Here is a 24137-nt window from a genome sequence, read left to right as displayed (position 1 = left end):
TTTATTAGTACCAGAGTCAAAACAGTTTATTTAGAAAGGATGTAGGTCATCTCAAGGACTGAAAATAAGATGCTGCTGCTGCACATAAGTCAGCAGTCTTTAACCAAAAATTCTTATCAGTTAGTTGTGTTGCAAAGACTGTGTTTGATATTCAGCACAACACCTCAGAAAAACTCTGACACTAAAGAAAACATAGAATTGAAGCCAGAGCAGGGAAGGTAAAGTCATATAAGGAGACCCTGACTATTTTCTTTAGTAGATGATGTAACCACTTGCATTTTTACAGTAAACAGGACGTTTTATGATCTGTGATGGAAAATGCCATGCCTAACTAACCACCATTCTGTTAGAGGTTATTTTGGCAATTAGTATTCTCAAATCAATGAAGAGGATAATAAACATCACTAGGCATAGATTTTTCCACACATAAACACAGATCCTGTGAACACTGAAAAGGAAACGTATATTTCAAGGTCTTTATTCTCTAAAGCAACTGTTCTGCTTTTGGCTGGGATAGAATTAACTTTCATCATAGAAGCCTGTATGGTACAGTATTTTGGTTTTATGATGGAAGCAGAGCTGATAATATGGGGATATTATTGCTATTTCTGAGTGGGGCTTACAGAGTCAAGGCCATTTTTGCTCCTCACCCCACCAGTGAGTGGGCTGAGGATGCAGGAGGAGTTGTGAAGGGACACAGCTGGGACAGCTGACCCCAATTCCTCTGAGGGATAAGTCAGACCATATGCTGTCATGTCAGCAGATAAAGCTGGGGAAGGAGGAGGAAGAGGGGAAAGTTCAGAGGTCTAATGATGTTTACCTGCCCAATAAACTATTAGATGTGACAGAGCCCTGCTGTCCTGGGGATGACTGAGCACCTGCCTGCTCATGGGAAGTGGGGAATGAATTCCTTGTTTAGCTATGCCTGTGTGCATGTCTTTCGCTTTATCTATTAAACTGTCTTTAGCTCAACTCATAAGTTTCACTTTTACTCTTCTGATTCCCTCCCTCATCCCACCTGGGGTGAGTGAGAAAGCAGCTATGTTGGCTTAGTTGTCAGCTGGGTTCAAACCACAATCTCTATTTAGCCAAGTTTACAACCATCATAGTCATGAGAAGCAGTCATATCTCTACTTAGAATTAACAATAAAATGCTGAAAAGACAAGGATTTTTTAATGTATGTAGAGGGTGTCTAATAATTTAAGTATAGTCTGGTCTTTTCCTCCTGAGGACTTTTCAGAGTGATAATTTATCTTAAAGCTAAGAGTATAGATGCTGATTACATACAACATTTAAGCATATTAATAGTCCTATTTTCCACAAGCTCTTCAAACATTATAAAAACTCAAGTATATTCCCCTGAAAGAGAAAAGTCAGAAAAAGACTACTTACACAAACCTATTTCTATGGCTTATAAAATGCTCAACAAAGCTTCCTTCTATTTTTTGCTTGGTGTCTGGTCATACATAGTGTACTCTGTCCTGCCACTTTAAACAGGCCATTCTTTGTTAATGAGAAGCACTTGTGTCCTTAAAAGGAATGAGGCTAATTTGTGTGGAAAGTACAGCTGTGGCCTAATCTGAGCTCCTCCTGCTTGTTTGTGTATTCTTGGAAATCAACTAAAGAGCTGCTGGGAGGGAAAAGGAAGATTTAATGCAAAGAAGTTCCTCACTTTGAGATGGCATCGAAGGAGCATGGAAGAATCTTTAGAGGTACTAATTTTAGTATTCATCTAAACAGATAGAAACTAGTTAATATTTAGAAAACATAAACATTTACACTCTTAATTTTTGATTCTTAAAAAAAGGTAAGGTGGTGAATGGAGGCAATAGAGCTGGTCTAACATAACACCTAGCCTTCAGCTTGGCTTGTAGAAACCTGCAAATGCCCCCCTGTATGCTAAACTTTAGAGATGGGAGTAGTCTATCTGGGCAACTCACATGGTCCAGCAGCTCTCAAGGAGTTTGAGTAATCTGAGGCTCACTCTGGCAGAGCAGAGGACCTGCGCAGGAGGCTCACATTATTTACTAGCCTTTAGTTTCTCTGTCTAAGTGTCAGTAATTTTTTGTTCCATTCATTCCTGTAATAAAATCTGTTAAGAGCTGGGTGAGAAAAAGTATGTAAAGGTTAGATTAGGGCTAAACCTTTTCACCCTATGTCACAGTCAACTAAGGTAACTGCAGTGGTTTTGAGAAATGTTAATAGTGGAGATCTGGTTGGGTATCTGTTCAGCTAATGCACAGCACTGTGAGATGGGAGAAGTAATTTCTGTAAGTCTGTTGTTCCACTGGCACTATCTACCTTCACATATTGACTTCTAACATACCACCTAAGACTGACAATAAGCTGGAAATAACAACAGTTTTTAAGCTTTGTCGTTATGAAGAAGAAAAAGTGACACTGAGAGAAGCAAAAAACATAAGAGTTCCTAAAGCCTTTAAAGCTTTTTTAAATCTTAAAAGTAATTAAAATGAGTTCCCCTCTGCACTTTTAATTAAAAAGGAATGGAATGAGAGGAAAACACTGTAATGTCACAAAACATAGAGCCATTATATTTGACCCTAAGAAGTCTCAGACAAGAATTTTATGAAGAAAAAAGCAAATGAAAAAATCAGTTCTGTACCTTTCTAATTATCTCTGCAAAAGAACAGGTACCATTTTCAATAAATGGTTTGAACTAGATCAAGCTTGCAAAACAGAAGTTTTGTACTGTTTAATGAGAGGACTTGTCTAGCCTCAAGTTACTCTGCTAATATTAACAAAAGTAGCAAGTGACAAGGGATTATTATTACACCCTGAATGTATGGCAAATAATACATTTAATAAGGATTTTAATGCTGCATTAAAACAAACTCAACCATATAATGCACACTGAGCAAAGTAAACATTGCTTGATTATTACTGTGAGAGTAAAAGGGTCAGAAGGATGTTTTAGCTCATCAACCTTAACCGAGTAGAGATATATCATATAATGTATTTGCATACTTGAAAAAGCTGCTTCTATAGTGGTTTCCTCTAGCAAAAGTTAAACAGCCCACACTTCTGTATTCTTATTCAGTAAGGGAACACAATTTATTTCAATGACTATTCCTCTGCTTGCAAATCTTTACCCAGCCAAAAAATCTATACACAAGACTATATAATCATTATTTAAATAGAAAAGATGGTTGAATTAATAAGTGATTTCTAGCTCAGCTTAATTTACTCAGCCCAGGATCCCTTGAATAATACCAAGCTCTGATACACACGCCTGCTTACTCTTTCCATTTGCAGAACGGAGTGAGTTTTCCCAAGAGAGCAACAAATGGGCAGAGAGTAACGCTTTAAAAGATCCCAATCCCCGTGCAAATCAAGCTGAACTGTAAATTATGCTGGCAGACAGAGATGTGTAAATAGAGAATCACTTACCCCACTTCTACTACAAGAACTACAAAGTTTTTAAGAGTCAGGATCTTTCAATACTTCAGGGAAAATGCAGTATGCAGCTGCTGCTTTAAGCCCGTAAATTGGACAGTACTGACATTATAATCAACTGTTTCTGACACAAAGCTCGCGAGAGTTGGCAGCAGCAACTTGATCTGCAGGCAGCCGTTCCTTACTATCTGACATCTGCTCAAAGGCTGATGATGTAGTTGTAGAAGTGCTGCAGAGAGGAAACCCATTTTGGGGAAAATAAGGCATGAGGTTTTCCTTGGGAAGCAAAGATGCAGTGATTTACTCTTAGCATGAGGCAACAACTTTATAATCTAGAAAGATGAATAGAATTATAAATCTAACAAAATCTTGCCTCTCTTTCCTACAACTTGCTTAGAGCTCTGATCTTGTCTGTACTTGTTTGCTGTTGCTCAGCTCAAGATTGCAACATTTTTAAGCACCTAAAACTTTTCACTGTAAGGTAAGTAATTATTTTTGGGTTTAGGCAAAGGTGGTAGGTAAAAAGCAAGTGTCCTCTGAACAGATATGTCTACAACTGTCAAGCATCAGTTGTGTTACTTGACTCATGGCCATCTGTAGGCTCCTCTAGAAATCCACATTGTCTTCTGATGTTAGGGTTAAAATTGGTACTCATATGCTGTCATGTGCCATTTTCTCTCTCTTTTTGGGCTTCAAATATGAAATTCTCCACACTGTTTAGTACAAATGATACTGTCCTTTTTGCCTGAACCTCATAAGCATTGTTTCCACTAGATTTCAACACTTCAAGTGCAAAGCCTGTCTAAACCCTCAGGTCAGGGCTGCAGCACAGTTGGAGACATGTCCCACAACACAGAGGGAATACTTCAATGCAAATTCTTTCAGCTACAAATGAAGGCAGAATCAAAAAGAAGGATGGTACACCCCCACAAAAAAATGCATCCAACACCCCCACTTTACAACATGTCCTATCAAAACCACAATCCTGAACTACCATGTGAAACCAGAAAGCCACTTCTTGGTGATGGGGCTGCTGAACCCCAGCAGCATCTCTCTCTAGCTTTGCTCTGAAAAAAAAAGCAATTTTTCTACAATTTATCATTTTCTTCCATCAAGAGCCTTTGCTTCTCTTGTTAGTGATGAAGACAATTATTTTCCCTCTTTTTAATAATGAAATTACAGCTCTGTTTCAATTACATAAAAGCAATAGTTGGCAATGTATAGAATAGGAATAAAGCAGAAACAAAAAAAATGAGGTACAAAGTTTATAGACCTTAAAGTGGAGACTACAAATGGTTTTGAGAAGATAGCATGTGAAATAGCTTTTTAACATAGAAAATCTTAAGCAAGTATGGTCATTTAGTTTCTCCCAGGAATTTTACTGTCTACTTTTAGGAGCAGACTTTGGACAGATACATTGCAAGGACATGTCCACTGGAGAGAAGATATCCTAGTCTAAACTTAAACCAGACTATCCATCCCTAAGCTTTCAGCACAGAAGTGTTCTCTATAGTTGCTAGTTGGGAATTCAGGATTCTTAGCTGAGATTATCATCTCACTGATGTAAATAGAACTATTTAATAACAAAATAGGATTAATTGGGAAGAAATGTTCAGCTGTGCTCTTTAAATTAAGATAGTTTTTGGTACTAATGTGCACATTAGCTGACTTTCTGTAATGTCTCTTCAACCCATTTGGAAATGTGGTCATGTGACACACACTTGCTTCATTTATGTGATATCAGAGAAATGAATCATTAACCTCCAATCTTGTTAGAGGTCACTTTTAAACAAGGTGTTTCTGGTGCTTATAACAAACCATTGTATTTTCAATCCTTATCATTGCCCTGAGCAGTAGAAAAAACAGTAGGAGACTCAAAACACTAAAAATGCTCTTTGTGGCTTCATCTGTTTTCCAGTATTGGCTGTGTTGTTCTACATCTGTTTTCACCATCGTTCCTTTGCCCTCTCCTTGCCCCTCTCTGCTCTTTTTACAGTGCCCAAGGCACCTAAAACAGCCTCCTGCTCTGAGGCAGCCACAGTTAGAAAATGCAAAATGTAGAACATTTCTATGGATTCTAACAGAGTGTCCCTGGGATAAGTGAATCAACAATCTCAGGCTGTTTCTTGGGTAGTAGGAAACACTGAATTCAGCCTTGGGGTTACCTGGATGTCATCAGGGAAAGCGGCCATTAGGACAGACTGTTAGAATTCTCAACTGTTACACTTTAGTCTAATGTTTGACTATTATGCAATGTTATTTCAGAAAACTAAGCCCTCTTCCATATTTTTTTCCCTTTAATTAAAAAATTAACATATAAATTAAAGTTTCACAACTGTGTTCTGTGAGAAGAAACACATCTTTTTTACTTATTACTTAGCTTACTAAAAATACCTGAGTTAAAATTAGAGATTAAATACATTTAATGCCTTTAGAAATTCTGTAGAGGGTGGTCATTTTCTCTCTTTTCCTTTGGGAGCTTGAATGGAAAAGAAGTAGAAACCAGCAGATAGAACACTATATATATGTGTGTGTGTGTATGTATAAGAGCTGTTATATATATATATACTGGTATATGTGTGTATATATATATACACACACACACACTGGTACTTTAAAATATCTTTATCCATCTATCTACTATGTATAATGCTGAGGGGGTTTTGAGATTATGCAAATTTTTACTGAAGGCAATGTTCTTAAAAATCACCACCAAAGATAAAAGTGAGTTTTCATTATTTAATGTGTACATAAGAAACAGATGTCACACTGACAGGGGAATTTTGATACCAGTGGTGTCCAAGTCTCTTAAGAAATGAAAGTAAAATCCAGCTCTAGGAAAGACTGACATTTAGTAGGCTAAGAGGCTTAGAGAATTTAAACAATATGTATTATAGAAATACCAATTATTTTGCTATGATTTAGTTCATTATTAAACTGCCCTTCAGGATATTAACTAAGCGTATGCAGATGTTTATGCTTATGAATATCCTAAATTATGCATATTCTGGGTTATCTTTAGGACTTGCCTGATAGAGTTGAGAAATCTAGGAGAGAGAAAACTGGAGAAAAGATGTCTCTCAGATATTTGTAGTGGAAATGTGTGCCTCTCTCCCAAGGTGTCCTCTGAGCTTTCAAGGTCTACTTGCACTGAAGATTCCCATTCATCAGATTTGATTCTGCAACTTCCAAAACACCTACAGCCTCAGAAACAGCACCTGGTTATCTGTAAGGATAACTGAGCTGAAATGCTTTGCAAATGTCACTTCAAAGTAAAGGATATCACATGTGAGGTGTGTGCACACATGAGGAAACAGTTATATAAAAGTAAGAAACATTTTTTTTTTATTGCTGAGCAGAAAATCAAAAGTAGGGGAGGGGCCTTGACCACCTCTGATCCCTGGCTGAGCTTTCATGCTGAGCATCTGTGTGACCTTGGCTTGAACCTCTGAGAAAACCGCTGTGTTGTGAGAAAAAGCTGTGAGGAAAAAAAATAAACTCAAGCTGTACAAAATACAAAAGGTGAAATTGCAGACAGGGGTAAGGTTGCGGAGCTGGGGACAGTTAGCAGCTCAAGGACTCGGAAGGAACAACACCAAAGCTGCCAACTGTGAAATCGTCAGGTAAAACCCACAGAAGATGCGAGCTTAGCAGCAGCAGGTAACTAGAGATGCTCAGCTTTTGAGCTTACATTCACATTACTCTACTATCCATTTAGGAAAGAAATAATTACTTTTACTTTTGAGCATATCCTCCCTGCAGAGCATCTTTCCACACCCAAATACAGTGGTCCTGAAAGCTGACATTTTCCTTCTTTTTCTGTATTTCTTTTGCAAATCTCATACTTGGTACTGCACACAGCACCTGTATGTACCCACAAATGTAAAGCAGGGACACTCCAAATAAGCCTGAGGAGAGCTTGAGTGTTGCTACAGGTGACTGCAGCTGGCGGTTAGGCCTGTCTGAAATTCTGTTGTTTTTCTGGTTATTCACAGAAGCCTCACTCCTGCAGAGCTTCCAGGAGTAGAAGTTCCCAACAATAAACCTGAAAGGGTAATGTGATAATATTAGGAAAAGTGTCTTAGATACATACCATGAAAATGGATACCAATTTATTAAGTATACAGAAGACACTAACACTCACATAAGCCATTAAACATGATTATATTTTCCTCTTACTCGTTCAATTATAATCTGCTGTACCTTTTTCCTTATTACTCTAATTATAGGTTGGCATAATTTCCTCTTTATTAGCACAATTATGGTCTGTACATTTATAAAATACTTGGAGAAATCAGAGGCAATGAGAAAAATATAGCTAGTTAAAAGACAAAGGTATTATTATTTGTATTATTCCTTTTGAATGTTCACTTGCTCTTAATTCCTCATGGTGCTCTTACATAACTCAGTGTTTTCTCTCGTATGAGGATGGGATTCAATAAAGAAAATTAAAAATGATTAATGCACATAACATGCCTTGCATGACATGATTATAGCCTGGAGTTTATCTTGTAAGAAAACAGGCAAAATGGGAGTGTCAGCAAAGAGCTGACATCTTGTGTGAGTGTGATAAAGCTAATTGAATTATAAGTTGGGTTTCACAGATTTCTAGAGAAGATTGATTAATTGACAATATAACCGTCTTCCATTTCTGTTTCCTTTTTCTTTCCTGTGGATAATAAAGTTCTAGTAGTTTTAAATTATGTGAGGATATGTGAATAACCAAGCTTGGTTGGTAGCATATGACGTTCACAACAATACCATGTCCTCTCATACCTAAACTCCATGAATAACTAACAAGTTCGATGGCTAAATCAGCTCATTTGAATCTGTTAAGTAGAATTTGCCTCTGGAAGGTAAGAACTGTTCCCAGTTCCTAATTCTCACTCTTTATCCTCCATCTTTCAGCTTCTGCATCTAGGAGAGAAATACACGTCTCTAATGAAGAAAGCCATAGAGGTATGTAAAGCTTAAGTCACTGCAGTTTTCAGATTTCAATTTCATCCAGCATGTTGAAAACAGGAATGAAAGAACTGAGCCTCATATCAAGGACCTGCTGTGATCTACAGGTGGGAAGTTATAGAGGAAACAAGTTCAGTGTGCCTCAGTCCACTCTCCAATAAATGAGTCACAGCACCTGAATATGTCACAACTATGGATTTTAGTGGAAATAATTAGGTGTTTGTTATGAGATAAAACTTCAGATCCTCTGGTGCCCTGTTGTTGCCCTGTGTGGGTTGGAAGCCTGTAGGAGAGGAAGTTTGAGAGGTTTCTGCAGCCCACAGGCAAAGATGGCAGCAGGGTTCCACCTTTCCAATAGATTTGCTCAAGCAGGAGGAAGCCAGTCGATGTTGGTCAACAACAGGTCACAACTTTTACTTTTCCTCACTTTGGCTGCAATAGAGTAAAACTAAAAATTGTTCCAGAGCCAGTTTTGCTTTATTTTCTACAATTCACAGCTGAGTTGATCTCATTACCTATGTGTTTAGTGAAAGAAACATAACTTGGGAGAAACAGATGACCCTGGAAGAGGTTGTGCTTATTTTGCTACCACCATGGCACAACACACATAGGCACACTCGGACCTCTGCCACAGGGTCATGCCCAGGGACCACTGCACTTATGAAAGCTCAGCTACTGCTGAGCATGGTTGAAGTCCCACCAGAGAAGCAAACTTCTCAGACTGACTGACCTTTTAACAGAAGGCCTCTTCGTTCTCTGGATGTACAAGTGATGTGTAATCACGAAAATCTCATTATAAACATCTGTGCAAAATTTTCAGGGAGACGCTGTGATTGGTGGTTGTTGGGTAATTCATCACAGTGCCATCTGCTTGAAAAACAGAGTTGTCAGAACAGGTGGCTGAGTGGGAAAGTACAGTAGACTCCCTCAGGTCTTGCTATATGTCTATACATTAAGTACACAGTATTAACTGAAAGGTAATATGATGTTCAAAGTATGATGCTCAATATGAAGTTCAAGGATACGAGTCAAAATACTAACAGCATTGTGATTCCAACAGCGTCCTTCAAACATTAATCATGTCCAACTATTAGGAAACATTACTTAATAAAATAATTATTCCTCACCAGCAATATTCATTAGTTTATTAACAGTACATATTGCTCATGATTATTCTGCCCTATGCAGATTCCTGAAGGATTAACCCACCCTATAAACTTATCCTGTCTTCCTCTCAGCTTTGTTTGCACCAAGGACATTGTACAAGCCTGAAACAACATGGCATTTTCCCAGTCCCGTTCCTCATATCATGTAGCAGCATTTCAACACTGAAAACAATCTGTAAGTATATTTTCCCTTAGCAGGGGTTGAAGAAGGTTGAAACAGGAAAGGAAAACCTCAATGCACCGATAGAGAACATGGCACCATGGACAGACCTTGCAGACCTCAGCTGGGGAGGAGAGGCATCTTTAATAGTTGCAGGAACGTTACGACTCTACTCTCTCTCTGACTTTTGCCTGAAGGCTGGTTCAGTACAAAATGCACAAACAGTCCACAAGCTGAAGGCCTTTCTGTCCATCAGACCAAGGATACTGGGAAACTGAAACATATGCCCAAGATCATATTGCATTCAGACACCCAGAACGTTAAGACATCATCCTTCTCGGTTTAAGTTGCTCAGGTTCAGAGCTGCAGCATGGTAGGTTTTCTCTCAATCTATTACTAAAAACTGAAGATCTTCTCAGTGGTAATCTTGCATAAAAGCTGCATTTCCATCCATTTTCCACAATAAACTGAAGCCAGCCCTTGGAATTCAGAGGTTGCATTTTCTAAAAGTCACCACAGGCAATAATCAAAAGAATCTACAGCAGAATACTCCTGAGCTCCTGAGCTGATTAGCAAACCATGGGGAGGGAAAGCCACTTTAGACCAGTCTGCCCAGGAGCTGCCAGTGCCTCTTGTTGGAGCCACCACCACAGCTGTGAATCTTTTTTTCTCCATAATTAATCATAATAAAGGTTGTAGTGAGACTTTAGTCTGGAAATAGATTCAGAAAGCACAGATGGAATATTATGGCACAAAAACATGCACCTTCACTTTATCCAAAGCAGGGACTCACATTGAAGAAAACCCACAGGCCGGCAGGCAGGCGATGCTAAGTGAGTTTTACATGGTTTGCCTTTCATTGCCTATCCTGCAGGAACACAGCTTTAATAAAATGTCAGTCTGTTTCCCTGTGCTGCTGGAGGAATAAAGTGCAATGGCTAAGACGGGCTCGGTAAAAACATTCAAGTGATTTTAATTTTTGTGTTCATGTGCAAAAAATCCCATCAAAACATAGATGGAGTGTCGCACAAAGGAATGCCAGTGCCTGTGCTGTTGCTTTTCTGATTAAGCACACTTGTACTTATATCAAATATGAACTGTCCTCCCCAGTGAAAGGGCATTTACCAGTGTTTAGGATGTAACCATGTGAAAAGTAGTTTTCTAAGTCTCCAGTGCTTCCTTTTCTCACCTCCTCCTTTTATTTCATCTCCCCTCCAATTTTTAGCTACTCTCAGCATTGTCAAAAAAATGTGCAGTGATGTTCTCACACCTAGAGCATAAAAAATAGCTTTTCTAATAAATGTTAACAGTAGCCATAAAACAGCAAAATAAAATAACACTAAGAAAAACAATCAATAAAAATCTGTACAAGAATTAAGTATTGATGCATGAAATAGGAAAAGGGCTGAATCAAAGTGCTTTACAGAGAAACCTGGAAGCTATTTCAAGAGAAGATGGGCAAGCAGTAAAATTTATCAAATGTTGCTGAGATAATTACACCAGAACAGACAGAAAACAAGATGTTTGACCAAAGGGAATGTAAGGGAACGGGTCCAGCTCTTTTCTACGCTTCCCAAATCATTGTCCTTTTGGGCTTAAGTGATCCCAGTATGTCACTATGCAAATGATTTTTAGCTAATGCTGAGACAGATGTTTCAGCAATGGGTGCCTGGACAGTAGGAATTTAGTTTGTGCTAAGCACTTGATGCATGAGCAATGGGGATTCAATCTATGACATCAGTCTACAGCTTCTTGAAGCTAGGGAAAAACAAAAATATATAAAAATAAGCCCTGCAGTGTGTACACCATCAGATCCTCAGAACTGTGTATTTTGCTGCTCTCACCAGGCTGCCCTACCTGCTATTGCTGCCACAGTGTGTCTATGGGTACCTTCCTATCCCAATATGCACACCCAGACATGTCCAATGCATCTCTGCAAACAAACCCAAAGACCATCTGGTCAACAAGCAGAAAATCAGACCGTGCACAGCCAGTGCCCAACAGCCTTCAGATCTGAGCCAGGGTAAATATAAATAAGCATTTATTCTGGAGGATCAAATAAAGAGTCAACAGGATCAATATAAATAAGCAGCTCCAAGCCCTGGTTATGTGGGCTTTGGTGTCTGTTCTGTGGACTAAGAGCTTCTTATCCTTGAAGTATGGGAAGTCAGCCCCTACCTTAGACACTTGGAGGGATTTTCAAGCTCTTCCTCAGGTATCTCTGGCATTCTGGGTGCTGGATTGCAATGGGATGAGACATTGAAGGGCTGGACTCTTCAACAGATGCTTTACTGTCAATGAAGTAAGCTACACTTGAGCCAAAATATGAGCCAGGATCCCAAGGGTTTATGGGTATTAAGCAGAGATTTTTCAGCTTAGCTATTTCCTTTACACACACAGATTCAACAGCAGAAACTACAGAAGTGCTTCCTGTGCCTCAATGGATACTTATTCAATAAACTGGCTTGAAGACAGACATATTGCCTCTTCCTCCTCACCCAAAGTTCCCAAGAGGGACAAACAGTCTGCTAGAGCCAACAGTCTCACTTAAATAACTGCTGTGAGATTCTCCAAGCATAGTAAACCCCAAATATCTGCCAGAGCTGGCAGAGACACCACAATGAATGCTCAATCCAGTGATAATTATCAGCATTTGACATAGAAAATACTCAAAAAGGCAACTTTCATTTACTGATTTGTGGCACACTAGAAAGCATTTCCTCTGCCTCAGTTCTGGGTTAAAGATCTTTGCCAAAATATCTTTGAATTTATTGTAGGGAAATTTTATCACCTGTTTATAGAGAGTTAACCTCTCTCAGAAAGCTGTGGTGAATCTTCCCTCCATGACTGCAGTTTCAGTCATGATCAGGACTTTTCATGAAATAGGATGTGCAAGGAGATCAGCTATGACCAGTCTCAATGAAAAAAGAAGCTTTCCATTTAAGATAACTGGCATCTGCTGGAAGTAGAAAGGTGAGACACACACTTAAACCCACAAAACAATATGAGTACGTACAGCATATCCCCACAGATCACCAAAGAAAATTGAGGTGCTTGTCTGAAATCTGGAACTTCTAGCAGGAGCTGGTATAGCTGTAAAAGTAAAAGGTAGGCTGAGGGCAGTCAGTGAGAACAAGTCATTCAGACTTGGAGATCAAGCATCTGCCTGCTAACTCTTGTTATCCCCATGGTGCCTCAAAGTCTCATGAAATAAGCCTGATCTGAGCTCACATTAACTCACTTACTATATAACTTTGGCATGGCATACAAAAGAATGTCAGTAAAAGTGGAGCTGTTAACGCATGGATTTTTAGCACTATATACAGTACGTCTGGAAGGAAGGACTCTGGTGTCATCACGATGCAATATGCCAGTGCCTACTGCAGTTCTTAACATGTCTACCTTTGACAGGATGCCTAAAGAGTTTCTCCATGGACAGCTGCTGTATTACATCATGTCAGTGCACAGGACAGAGCTATTAATGACTCCTAATGCAATACTCTGTATCCTGACAATGCATGCTATTAGGCAGTCTTTAATCACCAGAAACCAGATATTGATATACTAACCTTAAGAGCTCTAAAAATGTGCAGTGCCAAAGTGTGCTACCCATGTCTGCAGCACTATATAGTAAAACCATTAGGCAAAGACTCAAAGCATTACTTAGTTCCAAGGAAAAGATCCAGTGTATGCTAAAAGTAACCCTAATTTTCATTTTCCAGATGTCCACCTATTACTGGGTTAATGCCTAAGTGTTACAACACTCTTTTCAAAAAGACAACAAAAAATACTGCTGCTCATTTTCTTGGCAGACTGCTCTCATCACATTAATTCAGGAAGCAAACCATTTTACAATAATCACAGACATGTAAATGAGCCAAAAATGGTGCTTATTTTGTTGCTTTCCAAATTTAAGCTGACCTAAATAATTGAATACAAAATTTGTAGCCACGAGAACACAATTTGGTGGACACATATGGGAATGCATCGGATTTGTACTATAGAACTGTTAATCCTCTGAGGAAAATATGATTCCCCTTCTAAATGTACTGTAAGTGCTGATCCAGCACTCACTGTGGTAGCAAGAATGGCATCATGAAAACAAAACAGAGTCTCTCTATTCTCACTCCAATTAATGAGGGAAAAGGAGAGCTTGCTTTTATCCAGCACACAGTCTGGGTACGTGCTTATTCTCTGAGTAAGTGCTTGATACTCAGTTGTCAAGATTGGCAGATATCCTCAAGCAGTATATTAAGTTGTTGCTGACAAGTTCTTTGTTAATGTGAAAACATGGAAGAACTTTAGCAAACAGTAGGGAATGATGAGTAGAGGAATTATTCTACTCGCAGTGTGAATATTGCCCCAGACTCTACCCAGCAGTTTTGGCAATAGAGCCTGATGGAGACATGTCAGCCTAACCCAGATGATTCTAGGATCTCTATGTAAAAACTACAGTTACCATTGTCACCTACTTGGTCAGTAAAGCAAAAAGCAACGTCTGAACTGGTGGGTTATAATCGATGTGTGATAAAAACAAGCAGCACTCACCAATAGTTTTTAGCAAGCTGAAAAATATTCTGGAGTCTGGCCACTGTGAAGCAGGATGTGTGGGAAGCTGGCACAAAGGCGTTTCATCTCAGATGTGTTTGTTTTCTGTTCATGGTTATGGCTTGCTGATTGTGCTTCCCGTATCTGCTACAGTGGGATGCAGGGATGGGGTAACTGCACCACCTCCCAGTGCTCCTGTGGACTATAGGGAAAGGTTGTCTATAACAGGATTTGGTCTATTTAGTCCTCTAGTTCAGCACTCAAGCAAAATAAATTCTTCATCTTCTTTCTTTCCCTCTTTTTTTCCCCCACATTCTACTGTTTCCCAAACCTCTTTTTACAGTATTTCAGAAGCATCATCACCAGTTTAAGGATTTTTTTCCCCCTATTTATGTAACTGTCTTTCTTGTATAATGAACTAAAGCAGAATAAGAACAAATTTTAACACACTTCAAATTTGCTGTATATTTGATGACAATAAAATAAATTATGAGCTTAAGTGTAAGTTTAACTGCATTGAATATACTTTTACAGAGACTAAAGTGCTTTCTTTGACCAAGATTTTAAGTCATACTTTGGTCACAAACAGGGCTAAAGTACAAAGATGAAGCAATGAAAAATCTTTGCATTTACTTGTGATAATCCTATAGGAATCTTCACTGCATAAAAATAACACTACTTTTAGCTCAAAGTATTTCAGTCTTTAGTGCCTCAGTAAGCGTGTGTTAAGGTCCCATTTCTCTAAAGTCCAAATCCACAAAGGCTGAAATCAAAGGTTCTTTCTATCAAGTAAGCAGGACTGAGAAATCTGTGTTTTGAGCACAACTTGATGAAAAAGGCTTGCACAGTCTCAGGACCAGCCCAGGCACTGGACTGGCACTGCCTTTCTACTTACAGCTAGTAGCTTTTGTCCTATTCTACATGATCAGTAAATGAACTGCATATGTAGTTTGCAAGAATTTTGTTCAGCAACCACACTAATACTGGCTGCATTGCTACTAATAACACAGCCCACTCTTCAGAATCAAATAAAACAGAAAAAGTAACTAATTTTGTTTGAAAATTCTGTCTGGGCACATTTGGCACTCATTTCATTCCCACTGCCACATCAGAAGATACACTGTGACCAACATTACATATCTTGAAGACACAGAAGAAAGAGAATAAATATTATTATTGGTGTTTGAATATGTAAATGTATTATCTTCTTTGCTTGGCTTCATCACAATAGAAAAAGCAAGCAAGACAAACTTGAAATTTTGTCTGCACAAACTTTCCTTTTGTCTTTTTCTCCCCCCAAAAATTTGCATAGTGCATATTGCAAGATTTTCTTTCTAGTTAAATGCCTCTAGCTATTACCTTGGAATACAAATTCAGACACATCCAGCACAAAACCGCATGAAATGGCTCATCACAACAGCGCCTCAAGGTTTCAGAATCATAGATGTTGGAAAGGATCTATTAATTTATCTTTTTGCATATGCCCTTGCAGTCTAGTCTCTTCTATTTATTCTGAAAACCTCAGGTAAAATGGGATCTTACAAACGAATTAATGAAAAACAGCTTCAGTGCTGTACAGGCGACAAGTCAGTTTCTGGAGAGGAGAAAGTCCTGTGTTTTCTTATGCAGACACCTGATTTGATGCATCAGAATAACCATAAACCACCAGGTTGTGCTGTTGCCTTTAAGCAATATGGATCACCACAGAGCTATGCTACTGCACTCATCTGATGGTTGTTATTTGTCGGGGAAGATCCTAAAATCTTTGAAATGCAGAAAGAAAACAAATCCCTCAGACTCATTTTCCTTTTGAGTATACAGCTCAGTACTTTTCACAGAACTTTGGCTCACTTTGTAAACCACTGGCAGTGTTTGCTGGTCATGAAAGTTAGGTACAGAAAGAAATAATCCATCTGCACAGGCTTAGGATGCAAACACTGTAAAGCTGACCTGAGGATTGGTGTTACACTCAGTGCAATCTCTAACAAAACGGCTATTAACATTCATCACTACAGCATTTCCCTTCTCTCTATAGACCATTTCAGTTTTTCAATTATATGCTATTTCAAAAATCAGGTGTACTGCAGAGAGAGCTCAGAGAGCATCTTGAATAAAAAGAGATTGGTGAAGGTGTTGGATAGCATGTCTGTATGCAGTTGGAATCTCAGTGCTGCTTGTACTAGACTAACTCTTTCAATCTCTTAAGTGCCTTTGGCATACTGGACTAACCCATATTTTTTTCAGGATACCTTTCACATTACCTTTTTGATAGTTTATACCTGAGCTATTTCCTTTTCTTGCTAATTTCTAAATAGATTTGATCTTTTCAGGTTTCCTCTTACATAGTTTCTAAGTAAATCACCACTAAACTGAGTAAATACATTATTTTTTTAACCGTGGGACTGATACCTCAGCTAGAGGTGTGACTCAAAATTACTTTGCCACTATGTATGACCAAAGAAATACATTACCTGCAGAGAAGTAATCATATCTTCTATTAAATAACAGAAATTTTACAAAACAACTGTGTAATAACAACCATCCTATGTGTGACCAAGGGTAAATCAACATATGTCAGGGAAGTTTGCAAAAGCAAAGAAGAAAAGGCTAAACATATCATGATATGGAAAACTTCCCATCCAGCAAAAATATGAGTCCATGTAGAAGGTCATGTTCTCATATCTCATTGCTACTTAGAGATTTTTCTTCCTTGAGATTCTGTGAATTTGTCCAAATGCATTTTGTGACCTTGTAAACATTTGACAACAAGATCCATTGCATAAATACGTGAGCTGTGAAAAAACATTCCTTTCAGTGTTAATTGTGAGTGAGATAGTGTAAAGAAAACTGAGCTAAGATTCAAGGCTGGATCTGATACCTCCCCGCCTAAAACTGGATAATTAGAAAAGATCACTTTCAGGAGTTGGTAACACAAGAGACAAGACCATGCCACAACACAAACCAAAACCAAGACCTTAATTCCTAACCTTTTAGAATAATTTCCCAAGTACACTTCAACTTTTTGCTTGGTACTAGAGTAGCTTCTCCACAGTGTGTGCTCTCCTCTTCGATTCACACAACACATATTATCTTCTATAGTCCCTCCAAGTACTCCAAGAAAAACAGCTTTTTAGTTCTGCTTAAAAAGAAGAGGAGAAAAGACTTCTCTTCTTTCATGCACCTCAGTGGGAATACACAGGATCAGGAATTGTTGTAGCACAAGCAACACAACTCACGTCATTCAGCTCTCCGTGGGGATCTGGTACTGTCCTGGCTTGTGAATCAGACTTTGGTTGCAGATGCCATGCTGCACAGACGCTTTCTCTCCTCAAACGGACTCCCAAAGAATATGACTAGATTTTTAGCTACTGAAAATCACAGCAGCTCTGTTACAGCCTGCTTCTTTACCTCTCTTTAGCTGAGAAACTTATCTATCCATTCAGATACAAAGTAATTATACATTGGACATGTTCAGATTTCCTGTTCTCTAAATTATCTAAAAGCAACTGCTCCTGTGTCAAGCCCAGTGTTTCAGATGATGTGATAAATGTATCAGAACTCCAAAACATTTTAAAAGTTGAGAAACAGGGAAAAATTCACCCCCTCCCCCATTTGGAAAAGTTAAATTACTTGCCCCATAGATCTGTTCAATGCCAGTAAAAATGTTAACAGACAATAAAAGCAAATCTAAACAGATCAGTTGTAGTTTTAAATGTCGTATGAGACAATACATCCTAAAGTCTACTATGGAAAATCAAAAACTACAAAAACTATAAAGTAAAGGGAAATTTCTACCACAGATTTAAAAATATTCATGAGATAGAGAAAACAAAAGGAGAAGAAAAAAAATCTAATTCTTGACATAAAGAGAGGTTAATATGGAGTGCTCAAAGACTTGCTGTTGGGACAGATTTTTGTCACTTTAAATCACTGGCATAATGCAAAAAGTACTTGCTTACTCAGCAAATATTCTGCACTTCTTTACTGCAATAAACACTTGTGCTTGCCTGGTTTACATCAGGCTCCTGAATCTGTGTGCCTTACCTTATAATAGAACCTACAAGATTATCAGGGCATGCAAAGAGGAAGCTTAATCTCAATGTTGTTACACTTCAGTAGAAACGTCTCAAGGGGAGAATTTGTGTTACTGGTGATTGCTCATAAATCAGAACAAAGACATTTTTTCTTTTAAACCATTCAGTGAGTTTGCAGCTCTGCAAGGCAAATAAAACATTTTTTTTTTCCTTGTATATTGAAAAAAAAAAGTCAGAACCATGCTACTGCTATGGAAAACTGCTCTTGGAAAGAATGGCATGCAGCATCCAATACATTCTATAAATACCAAGTAAACTCTGTCTTAAAGGTTTAAGTCATACCAGGCATGTATGCAGATGTTTAGTATGGGAGTAAACAGTATGCAACTCATTTTCTAGTAAATGGAGCCAACTGGAAAAAAATGGTAAAGTTTCATGCAGACAAAGGTTAATGAAACTACCAACAGTCACAGGTTCAGAGATGATCACTTAACTCTCAAAAAACCCCCAAACTTCTCAACAACTGCTCAGTAAAAATGTCTGCTTATTCTTCAAAAGCAGACAAAACCAGTTTTACTGTGTTGCAAGTGACTGATAACAAAAAATATAGAGTCCAATTAAAACTTCTCCTGTTATTTCCCATCCTGTTGATTCTAAATTCAGTTTCAATCACATCACATTAAAAGGTGGAAAAAGCAAACAGAAATGTGTTCTCAGCAAAACAAACTTTGTAAAGTGTAAAAGCAATTTTACACACACTTCTGCTACTTTTTTGACCAGGAAAATCAGAAAAAAGTATCTCAACCATACAGTGTCTCCAAAGCTGAAAAGCTGCCATGGCCACACTGATTAGAGAAATCTGACAATTACCTTGTGCATATATATCAAGATAAAAATGCTGAGTACAATGAATACTCTCTATTCAAAACAGAAATTGATTAACAGTGGATTCAGCCAAAAAGATGTCTTTGTGGTGTATTTCATAGCTAGCCTTCATGGCAGGAGGAACTGGCAGAAAACGACATTGAACATTTAATTTCCATTGTCAGTTGATGAAGCAATGATATCAGAAAACCAGTTCCCTAATGTGAAGGCCTATTGATGTATATGACTATGGAATATTTTCATTTGCATTATGAATAAAGCTGCCCAGTGTAGGTCACCTAAAATATCTCATTATATTTCAATGCAAAGCATTCACTGCCTTCTTTCCCCCCCCTCCCAATTTCTATCTGATTTCATTCTCACCACACCAATATTCCCCTCTCCTAGGTATGAAATAAACTTCTTTGGTTCAAGGAAAGAGGCAACTACGTTCCCTGTCCACAGGACACACGCACTCACATCCACAAATACACACATTTCCCAGTGGAAAATTCTTCAGATATTTTTTTCTCTTCAGAAAGCTGCTCTGTGTAATTACATATTGACTGAAAAGATTTTCAGGGAAAATACATCCAAATTAAAACCAGTCACTTTAAAAGCATGGAAAGAAAATTGCTGTATTACAGCCATACTTTCTCCCAGAGAAAAACTGGCCCAGAAAAGGGAAGAAAAGTCTTTCTAAGGATTTTACAACTGGGTAATCCCAGGAATGTTTTGAGGTTTTTTCCAGGATTCTTAGAAATGCAATGATGTACTACTACCAAAACAACTATACTAGTTATGGTAGAAGTACAGAGATGATAATGCAAGGATTGAAAAGACAAGGTGCTCAGTGAGCCTGGGACAGCCTATAGAGCAGTCTGACCTCTCCAGGATCCAAAGACCAAACACAAATGCTGTCTGTCCAGAAAAAAAAATCTATGAAATGATAATAATTCTGGGAAGAAGAATGTAAATAATTAACTAACCTTAATTGCAGGATTCTACATGTTAATCAGTCTAGTTATCCAGAGCATTAGCCTCACCACTATATCAGCTAATTATTAACTTGATCTGTGCCAATGTCTGACTCCTATTGCTGCAGATGGCCTTGGGGCCAGTTGGAAGAGAAAAAGGAGGGGAGAAGGGAGGAAGTTGAAGGATCAGCCACTCCTCTGTGATTGGCTTCAAGCAGCAAGCTGTCAGACACACTGCATTAATAACTGTAATTTGTAACTGAAAAAGCTCTGAGATATTAGCAGTGCCCTGATGAGCTGTGACCAAGGATTAGCTGCAAACATCCCTCTCATGCATGAGAAGATTCCCCAGCCCAAAAGGCACACAGGCTCCTTGGAAGAAGTGAGCAGTGCTTTGGGAAACACAGGTAAACTTCAGTGTCTGACTGGCACAACTGCAGAACAAGGAAAATGCATGTGAAATATGAAACTTATTGTCAATATTTGTATGCTGGTGGAGTAGCAGGAAATCAGCTCAGAAGTATTTGCTCTATTTCTTCTGTTTATAACATGCTTTGCACAAAAGACATCTGACAGGATTACCAGCTAGAGAGGAATTGCTGCAAACTGCAGTGTAAGTTTAAGTGCATTTATTATGGCTGGATTTTTGATGATTGGAAAATTCCCAGTGGAATGGACGACATGCAAGCAACTGACATTTAAAACATTTTGATTCTACCTTGATGTCCCACTAACACTTTAATGAAAAAAGAACACATGCAGCTTCATCCCACACTGATGCATAATTGTATCTCATTCAATTTACTCAAACCTAACGCTAATTCTCACTCTCATATTACTGTGCAGTTTTAAGGCTGACAATTCTTTCTTTGGCCATGGTAGATATAGATGATGTCTTTTCCTCCTCTGCAGCACTGCTAATACCTACACTAGTCCCCTTTGAATAGCACTGACCCCACATAAACTGGGTAAAAACCATCTCCTTGTGTTTGCCTTTCCATCTGTTTGCTCGTGCTGTCTCTTGGTGTCCCCTCAGTATGACACAGTGTGCCCTTGGTTGTCTGAGGAGAGATTATTTAGTAGTAAAATACAATAGCAAGTTGTTGCAGTGCATTTAACTGCCTGTTCATTCTCCTAGAGCATGCTTTACATTTACAACAATTAAGAATATAGAAAAGACAAAAAAAGCCATTGTTAGGCATCAGCAATTAGTTAATTCCCTTTTTGGGGTTCCTACAGAGAAGGATCCCGTAGTTTCCTGCTTAATATAGGTCTGGCAGCATTTTCCAGGCTTTAGGTGCAGTTCAATTCTCTTTCCCAGAACCTGCGCTCTGGGATTTGCATGACTGACTGCAGTTTATAATACTCTGCACCTGTTTTGGTCCCGTACCAGCTGCAACCTCTGCAAGACCAGCAGAGATTGAGGGAAGAGGCCAGAGTTTAGGACTAAAGGACACCAAAGCACCCAGAACCCCTTGCCACGGGGTCCAACTAGTGCTGTTCTTATCATTTGCTCACTAAAATAACAAATTAACATGAAACAGTGGGGGGAGGGGGAGGGGGAGTGGAAAGGAAGAAGCATGTTCAAATCACCACTTACACTTCTCCCACTTTTAATACTCTTTTCCATAAAAAGGAAAGCAGAAAGGACCAACCTCAAAAGCTGATTTTCCGATGTTGCTTCTTCTTTCTCTGAACAAAAGAGCTTTCTCAGACCAAGAACACATTACCAAGCAGACAAACTACTTACACTGCAATTGCTGGTTTACCTGCTGTTAAGGAGCCAAGAACATCACATGACTCAAAAGATATGCCACTTTTTCCATGTAAATAATGTACCTAATGCTTTGGCAAACAGCTGAAGGCAACACACAGGTTTCTGCTCAACTTTGTTTACACATCTGTGTATTTCCCACTTTGCTGACACCTGTACCTGTTATGGTGTATCTTTATACTTGCTGATAGGACTGAGGGTTTTCTGGTTTATTTGAAATCTTTCCCAGGTCCAAAACAAATACATGGAGATTTATTTTTCCTTTAACATGTTGCAGTTTTCACTCACTTGGTCAATTCATCATTTGAGTGGAAAGTGATAGATTCCACCTTGCTTTTGTTAGAAATAAAGAAACACCAAAATCTAGTGTAACATTGGGGAAGCCATTCACTTTATCTCTAAAGGTCCCTTCCAACCCCTACCATTCTATGATTCTATGACATTATATGGCTGTATGACTGTGGGTTGTGAGTTTAATGCTCGGGACAAGAAAGGGCTCTGCATTATGGTCAGCTGCTGTGACACTGAACTACTTTCTTTTCCACTTTGTTTCCTGATGGAAAAGAAAAGAGTTGTTTTCATTGTGATGTTTGTTTCATTTTGTTTGGGTTTTTTTTAATAGTATTTACTGTGAATGTTTAAATTGAATAAAAAACAACAAATTTTATTCAGGAAATAAAATGTCTGAACAAAGAGCAACAACAAAAAAAGAAAGGTGGAGAAAAGAAAAAAAAGACAAGGGGAAAAAAAAAAGAAATAACCAAGAAATGACACAAAGAATAATTAAAAATTTTCTAAAAAAATCCAAAACTAGGGAAGAAAAAAGAAGGTAAGTCAAGGCAAGGGAAAAGGAGGAATAAGAACATCCATGTGGTGTTTGGCCAGCAGTGAACACATGCAGATAAACAATATAAATAATTGTAGACAATAAAAATATAGGAAAAGAATATGACCAGAGAAGGAAAACCTCTGAAAAGAGGTCTCACTTCATATATAAATGGTATTTCTAGCAGAAGACAGAGTAAGCTAAGAGAAACAGTAGTAAAAATTTTCCTCTGCTAACAAATCTTTGGCTTAGTGCTGCTGCTACCCCTATTTCCTCTCAATATAAAGCCTTGTTTATCTCTAAGTAGTGCAAAGCAGTTGAAAGATATACTGGCTTTTAGAAAAGACCATCATCTTATGCAGAGAGGGATGAAAGTAGAGAGGAGATTATATGATTAAAAAAGATATTAAGAGTGTTTATTCATTATGAAGAACAATTTATCCTATGCTATTTCTGCATCTCCTGATGTAGGCTTTAAAACATACAGAACTTGCAAAGGAAGAGCCTGCAAGAAGATCCTAGTCTTTTTAAGACAGATATATTTCATAGTGTCATGGGGAATAGAAAAGATTACTCTCTGCATTTCAATAGCTAGCATTCAATCTGATCTTTTAAAATCCCAAACAATAGGACTTCCATCTCTTCTATTATTCAACAGTTTAATAATCTATTTCCTATTATTTACATCAAATGTCCTTCCTCACTTATATTCCCCTTACCTATTAGAACTGTACTCTCATTGTATTGGGCTGGAGTGACAAGGTTTTGTAGCATGGTGGCTACAGGGAAGGCTTCTGTGAGAAGCTGCTAGAAGCTTCCCCAACATCTGACGGATTCAGTTCCAGTCAGCTCCAAGATGAACCCACCACTGGCCAAGTCTGAACTAGAGAAGGCTCGTGGCATGACCTGTGAAGAGAAGAGCCCACATTGTAGCAGGTTTTCTGTCCAGACTTGTGACCCCACTGGGGGCCCACATTGGAGCTATTAATGAAGAACTGTAGCCCATGGAAAGGATTCACATTTGAGTAGTTCATAGAGGGCTGTCTCCCTTGGCAGTGACTCCACACTGGAGAAGGGTATGAGTCCTCCTGCAGAGGAAGAAGCAGCAGAAACAATGTGTGATGTGATGAACTTACTGCAACTCCTCTCCTGCATCCCCTTAAACTACTGGAGGGGAGGAAGTAGTGAATTTAGGAGTGAAGTCAAGCCCAGGAAGAAGGGAGGGGTGGACTAATTATTATTCTTTCTATAAGCTTATGTCCTCAGGCACTTGAAAGCTGTTATTATGATCCTGCTTATTTCTTATTTGGCCAAATTATATCTACTTTCCCCCCCCCCCCCCCCTTTAGTTCTCACGAATCTCTTAATTATTCTATTCTGTTTCTTCTCTGATTTCCTTTCAATTTAACAT

At 38.5% G+C, this 24137-nt stretch overlaps 1 protein-coding gene across 4 annotated transcripts in view; it reads right to left on the bottom strand.

Moving 5' to 3' along the window:
- BCHE (butyrylcholinesterase) overlaps positions 1 to 21870 on the bottom strand; it is a 48706-nt gene extending 26836 nt beyond the window's left edge. The window contains exons 1-2 of one of the 4 annotated variants that reach the window (XM_062005963.1): positions 9108 to 9226; positions 7294 to 7460 (exon numbers count right to left, since the gene is read on the bottom strand). The gene's annotated coding sequence lies outside the window, so the exon portion shown is untranslated. Of the gene's footprint in view, positions 1 to 3409; positions 3435 to 7293; positions 7461 to 9107; positions 9227 to 21726 lie in introns of those variants that run through there. The other 3 variants (XM_062005962.1, XM_062005961.1, XM_010197956.2) reach the window with 3 other exon arrangements.
- Between the last annotated feature and the right edge of the window lie 2267 nt (positions 21871 to 24137).

Source organism: Colius striatus, chromosome 12 (genome assembly GCF_028858725.1).
Source record: "Colius striatus isolate bColStr4 chromosome 12, bColStr4.1.hap1, whole genome shotgun sequence".
NCBI lineage: Eukaryota > Metazoa > Chordata > Aves > Coliiformes > Coliidae > Colius > Colius striatus.
The sequence above is the reverse complement of the archived record's forward strand: the minus strand, read 5'-3'. Positions and strand labels throughout refer to the sequence as shown.